This window comes from Myotis brandtii, unplaced genomic scaffold (genome assembly GCF_000412655.1).
Source record: "Myotis brandtii unplaced genomic scaffold, ASM41265v1 scaffold594, whole genome shotgun sequence".
Classification (NCBI taxonomy): domain Eukaryota; kingdom Metazoa; phylum Chordata; class Mammalia; order Chiroptera; family Vespertilionidae; genus Myotis; species Myotis brandtii.
Window position 1 is genome coordinate 7,965 of NW_005370240.1, and position 6,913 is coordinate 14,877.

Genomic DNA, 6,913 nt, shown 5'->3' on the forward strand with positions numbered 1-6,913 from the left:
TACATGTACATGTGTATATGAGGACATTTAATAAGTTAATTTGGGGAAATGCCTCAAACATTTCTCAATAGGTTGCAAGTCATTTACATAAGGTATAGAGAATGAAATTTCTACAGTTCTCATTTTTTAGTTCATATCAAGTATTATGTGGGCAGTCTATTGCATGGTGCTGTCCCTTACAGGGACTTGTCCAACCTTCCCTTGCAATATTAATTCCTGGATGTGTGATTGCGTCACGTAGCATTTTAAAATTCTAAAACCTGGGCCCTGCAATCTTATTCCTTCTTCAAATAATAAATACTGACAGTAAGCCATCCTAACTAAGTTTTTCTAGGTAGCAAAGTAACTACAACAACATGTAAAGATAAAAATTTAAAAAGTGAAAATCTAATAGGATCTTGAAAAAAAGGTATTATTTGTTAGGCTAAAAAAAAATACTAGTATTTCAAATATCAGACACTTTGGAAATAAAAAACAGAAGGACCAAAAGCTATTTCCAAAGAACACTAATGCTCTGTAATGGAATGCTTAGAGTTTCCCTTAGATTTCAGTTCACTAAAAAGGGACCTTCAGTTGACTTCCCATGGCAGGGTGGGGACAGAGTGGGGATGCTGTGAGAACCCAGGGCAGAAGCAGCAACACAGCCATTTGAACTACAACAAGGATTTTAACATGACCAGTGCAAGGCTCCTTTCACAGTTTGGCACCTCCACATCCTGAGCAGAGCTGCCTGACTTTGCTATTAGCAACCACTGATGAATTCTAGTTGACATCAGTATGATTAGAGGGAAGAGTTGGTGAGTGTTTCTAGCAGAAGGTGAACAAGTTACCAAATTGCTTTCAGGACTCTTTGGGCATCTAGAGAGAGATGTGAACAGCCAGTTATGAAAAGCAGCCCCCATCAGGCTCACCTGATCATCTGATGTTCAGCTGATAGGAGCCATGCTGACTGGAAGGTCCAGAACAGACCCAGCCCTAAGCTAGTTATCAACTTGGCTTTCTCATTATGCTGGTAGAAACCCCCTGAAGGCAGCAGCTTCAAGCTCTATCAGAACTGGGTTTCAGGTGAACTTTTTTCAGGGAAATATGTTACGGCCTCTTCAGATGCTTTATCTCTGCAGAGGACAGTTAACCCCTAGGATATTTCCCAATAGGGCTGCGATGCACGTACTGCTCATTAGCACACTTGGGATTCCATTTACAATATTTCAGAGGTTTTCCTGGGTCAAATGGGAGTTCAATTTTTAATTTGTTTGTAGAAACTGCAGTAATCCCACTCTTAGGAATATATCCCAAGAAACATGAAACACCAATCAAAAAGAACATAAGCACCACTATGTTCATAGCCGCACAATTTACAATAGCTAAGATTTGGAAACAGCCTACGTTTCCAACAGTAGATGAGTGGATAGAAAACCATGGTACATCTACATAATGGAATACTATGCTGCTTACAATAGAAAGAACTCTTACCATCTGCAACAGCATGGATGAACCTGGAGAGCATAATGCTAAAGGAAATAAGCCAGTCAGAGAAAGATCAGTATCACAAGATCTCACTCATTTGTGGAATATAATGAACTACATAAACAGATTAACAAAAATGGGTCTAGAGACACAGAAGCATGGAACAGACCATCAAACCTAAGAGGGAAGTCAGAGGAGGTTAGGCAGGGGGTGAGAGGGTAGTTGTAGGGGGAAGAGATCAACCGAAGAACTTGTATGCATATAAGCATTACCAATGGACACAGACAATATGTGGGGGTGAAGGCCAGGGCTGGGGGGCAGGTGCTGGCTGGAGGAGGATAACAGGGGGAAAGGGGACATATGTAATACTTTCAACAATAAAGAATCCAATGTAGCGATAGCTTTTGTAAGATATGTTTTTCAAAGAATGTATTCATAATCATCTAAAATTTCAATTGCATAGGCACAATATTGTTCAAAAAGTCCTCATATTACCTCAGTAATGTTTGCCTTCTTATTATTGGTCTTATGTTCTTGATTTGAACACTTCCTTTTTCTCTGATGTTTGTCAATTGAATTGATTTATACAAAGATCCAATTTTTGATGTTGCTGATTTTATTTATTGTATTTTTTAATTTCAGTATTTTCTGTGATTATTATTATAATTTTATTCCTAATTTATTTCACATGAATTTGCTTTTCTTTTTTTTTTATATTGATTTCAGAGAGGAAGGGAGAGGGAGAGATAGATAGAAATAATGGAGAGAATCATTGATCCGCTGCCTCCTGCACATCCCACATAGCCTGCAACCCAGACAAGTGCCCTGACCTGGAGTCCAACTGTGACCTTCTGGTTCATAGGTCAACACTCAACCACTGAGCCATGCTGGCCAGGCAAATTTGCTTTTCTTTTTCTCCTTGAGATAGGCTTTTCTTCTTTTATAATATATTCATTTAGGACCCCACATTTTTCTCTGAGCATTTGCTTTAATTGCAAATCAAAATTTTGTTTGGATTCATCCTTAATTTTACTCAATTAAAAATATTTCCAAAATATACTTCCATCATTGTTTTTCCTTTAATCCATGCAGTTGCAAGGGAACCACATAGGAGAACAAATGCTGTGCCAACAAGGATGGACTGTGCCTGGCTGGGACTTGTATGTGCTCAGCCTCTTTCCTCACCTCCTTGCTCCTTATCACAGGTAGCCCGTCAGCACAGGCTGAGACTCCCAAGCTTTTCACAAAGTGGCTTCTAGCGCACACTGGAAGGACATTAGAGGGTGAGAGGAAGGGAGAAGCACTGTATTTCTCCACCCTGTCTCTACCTGGAGCACCATCTTCAAGGTACCAGCATCCCTCCATGATTTTGTCGCTGAGGGCTGGTAAAACCTTAATGTCCTTATTCCATGGTCTAGGGTGGTAGTGTCTCCCTGCTGATGCCAATGTCCGATTTTCTCACTGTGTCTTGTTTGGCTTTTAAACATTGGCTTCACCAGTATGGCCAGTTCCTTGCATTATATCCCCTCTTTTAAATGCAAAGATTAATTTTCTTTTTCTTGTTTTGATTCTTGGAGACCTGGTTCCCTTTCATATTTCTAAAGCCTAAAGACAAATTATAATGAGATACAGCACCATGTAACAAATTATACCTTTCAAAATAAAATAAATGCAGTACTGAAATCTGTTTAAAAGCAAACTAAGGGTTTTCTATTTGTGTTTCAACATAGTCTTTTCTCTCTCTCTTTTGTTTTTTGTTTGTTTGTTTTGTTTTGTTTTTTGTTTGTGAGAGATTTTCCATTAATCCTCAACTGAGGGTATTTTTCCCATTGATTTTTAACTGGGAGCAGAAGGGAGGGGGAAAGACAGAAAGAGAGTAACATGGATGTGAGAGAGACACATCAATTGGTTGCCTCCTGTACACTCCTGGAATGGCTCTGGAGGTTGAGTCTGTAACCACAGCATATGCTTTGTCGGAAATTGAACCTATGACCCTTCAGTCCATAGACAGAGGATCTAACCAATGAGAAAAACCAGCCAAGGCTTATCACATATTTTTTAAAATATATTTTTATTGATTTCAGAGAAGAATGGAGAGGGGGAGAGAGATATAAATATCAATGATGAGAGAGAATCAATAGCAGTACCATCTATGGGTGCTGAGTTATTGGTCTGAAACTATAACCATTGTGGGTCATGGGACCGGTGTCCTGAAGCATAAATTAGTTGAAGTGACTTAGAAAAATTCTGAAATCGCAGAGCACATGATTTCATAGATCAGAAGTTTGCAATGAGCTGGTGAACTTCCCTGAAGATTGTCTAAACTTCCTATAACTATGAAAAACAAGAAGCAATCAAAACATTTTTGATGAAATGGGTCAGACTGAGTAGCATCTCTTGTTATAGGAGTCCTTTCAACTCAGGGTCACTACATTAGGGAGATTAATCTTTTCTGTGACCTAACCTTCTCATTCTCCTAATTTATTCTTGTTCAATAATCCTCTTTACTCTTTATCTAAACTTAAAATCATATTGTCCTATTTTTTATTTTTATTTCTATTTTGCTTCTCCTGGTAATAGATTTCATTCTATCTTATGGTTGTGACTAAATTTCAAGGGTAGAAATCTTAACAGTATGCATTTTCATTCTATACTTCTTTCTGGCTTGGCTTTATGTCTTTATTCCTTTTATGTGTTTTCTCCTAAGTTAAACACACACAGATACAGATACACACAAACACAGACACACACATAGATACACACACACACTCACACACAGTCATGCACCCTTTTGGGAGGGATTTGGAATTGAATTATTAATATTGAACTTATTGATATAAAGTGTCTTTACATTAGTTATGGTTACACTTTGTTATATTTTTTGAAAAATATTTTTCCCTGTATGCTCTTTTTACTTGTTTACATTCACTTTGTGATTTTTCCAATTTTTAAATTTAGTAGGTCATCTAGACTTATTAATCTACACTTCCTTTTTCTTCTGCTTTTATGGTTCACATTCAATGGTTATTGCATCTGGAAATAACTATGCCATTTGAATATATTTTGGATTGAATAGAAATTAAATCAAAGTTACCTGATTAAAATATAAATAGTAATTTGCTAAAAATTAAGTATATATTTTGGAATAAACATAAATTGAATTTAAATTATTTGAAAATTTCACTATTTGGTTTTTTAAATTGATTTCTTCACAAATAGCCCAAACCATTTATCAAAAACCCAGAAAGATCTGACTTACTCAAGTAAATGTAGTGGACAGTGCCTGAATTAAAATGAGAAATCAGAGTGATAGGCCCTAGTAACCAGAGTTGAAATTCTATCTATATTGGTCTTGATAAGCTTTCCAGGTTTTTAAAGCAGTGTATGTTTTATAAATTTTCCTATCACGTGAGTATGAGGCATTAAATTTGTGGGTTAATGTAGCCCCTAGAATAAGATGGAGATATAGCCCTGGCCGGTGTTGCTCAGTTGGTTGGGCCTGGTCCCGTGCACTTACAGGTTGCTGTTTAGATTCCTGATCAAGGGATCAGGCCCAGAATTCCCAGTAGGGGGAAATGCAGGAGGCAGCCAATTAGATGTTGCACTCTCACATCAATATTTCTCTCCTTTTTCCTCTCTCTAAAAATCAATGAACTGATATAAAAAAAAAAGATGGAGATATACAGTACTATCCCTGTGATATAGCATATAGACATGTACTTTTATTTACTTGTAAGATTCCTATCTGATACTTTATTATTACAAATGCTTTGGCAGGCATAGAGCAAAATATAGAAAACATTCCAAATGCCCACCAGCAGAAAATTGAACAAATACATTTTGTTATGTGCCGGTTATCCAACTTACTACAGTACTTCTAAATTTACTCCTCACTGCCTGATCTTTGCAAGTGGATCTGGACGCTTTAAATATATTTTCCTTGCCAAGGAATCTAATGTTAAACTTTGTGAGTGTACGGCATTAGAGAGACATTGAAAGGTGGGGGTTTCTTTCTCCTTTGTTTTTTGTTTTGTTTTGTTTTGTTTTGTTTGTTAATCCTCACTCAAGAATATTTTCCCATTGATTTTTAGAGAGGGAAAAGAGAGAGAGAAACATCAATGTGAGAGAGACACAGGGATTGCTTGCCTCTGCACGCCCGTGGACCAGGGCCCGGGATGGAACCTGAAACCAAGAAATGTGCTCTTGACCTGAATCAAACCCAGGATCCTTTAGTCCGAGGGGCCAACACTCTACCCACTGAGCCAAACCAGCTAGGACAGGACGGGGTTTCTTTGGAAGGCTCCTGCATGCAAAAGATTTCTCCAGCATCGGGCCCTGCCGTGGACATGGCTTCACCAGCATGCCCATCCTGTAGTGAAGCTGCTGCTACAGCGCTTGCCTGGTACTTGCAGTTCCCAGAGGCCAGCAAAACCAGCAGCAGGATCTTCTTCTTCCAACACTGCCCTTGGCTAGTTTTGTTGTCAAGTGTCTCTGAAAGACACTTCTCTGTCAACAGCTCCCGCCGTGGTCTAGAGTCAGGTTTCTGGGGGGTTCTGGGGTAGATTTAAAGCAAGTTCTCCTAGTGCAGCTCCATAGTACTTCTCTAATAATTGGGAGGACCAGGGTGGGGCAAGACTTCATTGGCTGCTCCATCTCAGACCTAGGGATAGTGACCACTCCTTGTATCTGCTATTCTCTTATCTTGGAGTTCTCTTTCCTTTCACTAGACAGTACCTCGTTGCTGCAGTGTTGTTATGATCAATCATTCTTTAGAGTCACTTTCCTTATTGATGTTTCTGTGTCTTGCCTGGACCTTGGCTCATAAATGTAATATTCATGCAAGTGTATGCTCTGTGTCAGTGAAATCTAGTGAACTACAGCCACAATAATGCATTCGCCAGCCTCCCAAGGTTAGTGAAAAAACTCAAGTCCTAGACTAATGCACGTGGTATAATTTTATTTATTAAAAAAGCTCAAAAAATACACAAAGCCAAAATCACATACATGATCTAGTCATGCGTGGTAAAATTATAAATAACGGGAAACAGCAACCAAATTCAAGAAAGTGGGTATCTCTGCCAGGAGAGGAAGGCATACCAGGCAGCAGTACATGGTGGGGACCAAGGGTATTGGTAATGTTCCTTTTGTTCATATGGTTATTCAGTTGGGAGGGGTTACAAATGTTATTTTCTTTATTATTTTTCACCACACATGTTGTCTATCCTCTCAACCTTGGCAACCAGGCAGGGCTTAAGGCCTCTGATCTGGAGCAGCCCTATGAATTTTCCCGTGTGCTCTTACACAAACATGTTTTCTCTCTTTCTCTCTTTCTCTTTCCCTTCCTTCCTTCCTTCCTTCCTTTCTTTCTTTCTTTCTTTCTTTCTTTCTTTCTTTCTTTCTTTCTTCCTTCCTTCCTTCCTTCCTTCCTTCCTTTCTTTCTTTCTTT